Source organism: Arachis duranensis, chromosome 4, assembly GCF_000817695.3.
Source record: "Arachis duranensis cultivar V14167 chromosome 4, aradu.V14167.gnm2.J7QH, whole genome shotgun sequence".
NCBI lineage: Eukaryota > Viridiplantae > Streptophyta > Magnoliopsida > Fabales > Fabaceae > Arachis > Arachis duranensis.
This window is the reverse complement of record NC_029775.3, coordinates 87,798,787-87,799,500: the sequence shown is the minus strand read 5'-3', so window position 1 is coordinate 87,799,500 and position 714 is coordinate 87,798,787.

The window sequence follows — 714 nt, the reverse complement described above, 5'->3', positions numbered from 1 at the left end:
TACTCTGAAGGCCATATTGGCTCAGAACAAAATATTGACCCAACAAGTCAATATGATTTCTCAAAGTCTGTCTGGAATGCAAAATGCACCAAGCAGTACTAAGGAAGCTTCATCTGAGGAAGAAGCTTATGATCCTGAGAACCCTTCAATAGAAGAGGTAAATTACATGGGAGAACCCTATGGAAACACCTACAATCCTTCATGGAGGAGTCATCCAAATCTTTCATGGAAGGATCAACAGAGACCTCAACAAGGTTTCATTAACAATAATGGTGGAAGAAACAGGTTTAGCAATAGCAAGCCTTTTCCATCATCTTCTCAGCAACAGACAGAGAGTTCTAAGCAGAATACCTCTGACTTAGCAACCATGGTCTCTGATCTAATCAAAACCACTTAAAGTTTCATGACTGAAACTAGGTCCTCCATTAGGAATTTGAAAGGACAAGTGGGACAGCTGAGCAAGAAAATTACTGAACTCCCTCCTAGTACTCTCCCAAGCAATACAGAAGAAAATCCAAAAGGAGAGTGCAAGGCCATCAACATGGCCGAATTCTGGGAGGAAGAAGAGGCAGTGAACGCCACTGAGGAAAGCCTCACTGGATGTCCACTGACCTCCAATGAGTTTCCCAATGAGGAAACATGGGAATCTGAAGCTCAAACTGAGACCATAGAGATTCCACTGGACTTACTTCTGCCATTCATGAGCTCTGATGA